General features: G+C 35.7%; 1 protein-coding gene across 1 annotated transcript in view; it reads right to left on the reverse strand.

Moving 5' to 3' along the window:
* LOC104984401 (multidrug resistance-associated protein 4-like) overlaps positions 1–487 on the reverse strand; it is a gene marked incomplete at both ends in the record, with an annotated part of 30,884 nt that overhangs the window by 19,851 nt on the left and 10,546 nt on the right. The gene's annotated exons all lie outside the window — the stretch shown is intronic.

Raw genomic sequence — 487 nt, forward strand, 5'->3', positions numbered from 1 at the left:
AGATGGAGAAATATACCATGTTCATGGATTGGAAGAATCAATATAGTGAAAATGAGTATACTACCCAAAGCAATTTATAGATTCAACGCAATCCCTATCAAGCTACCAACAGTATTCTTCACAGAGCTAGAACAAATAATTTCACAATTTGTATGGAAATACAAAAAACCTCGAATAGCCAAAGCGATCTTGAGAAACAAGAATGGAACTGGAGCAATCAACCTACCTGACTTCAGGCTCTACTACAAAGCCACAGTTATCAAGACAGTATGGTACTGGCACAAAGACAGAAATATAGATCAATGGAATAAAATAGAAAGCCCAGAGATAAATCCACGTACATATGGACACCTTATCTTTGACAAAGGAGGCAAGAATATACAATGGATTAAAGACAATCTCTTTAACAAGTGGTGCTGGGAAATCTGGTCAACCACTTGTAAAAGAATGAAACTAGAACACTTTCTAACACCATACACAAAAATAA

This window comes from Bison bison, unplaced genomic scaffold, assembly GCF_000754665.1.
Source record: "Bison bison bison isolate TAMUID 2011002044 unplaced genomic scaffold, Bison_UMD1.0 scf7180017845385, whole genome shotgun sequence".
Taxonomy (NCBI): domain Eukaryota; kingdom Metazoa; phylum Chordata; class Mammalia; order Artiodactyla; family Bovidae; genus Bison; species Bison bison.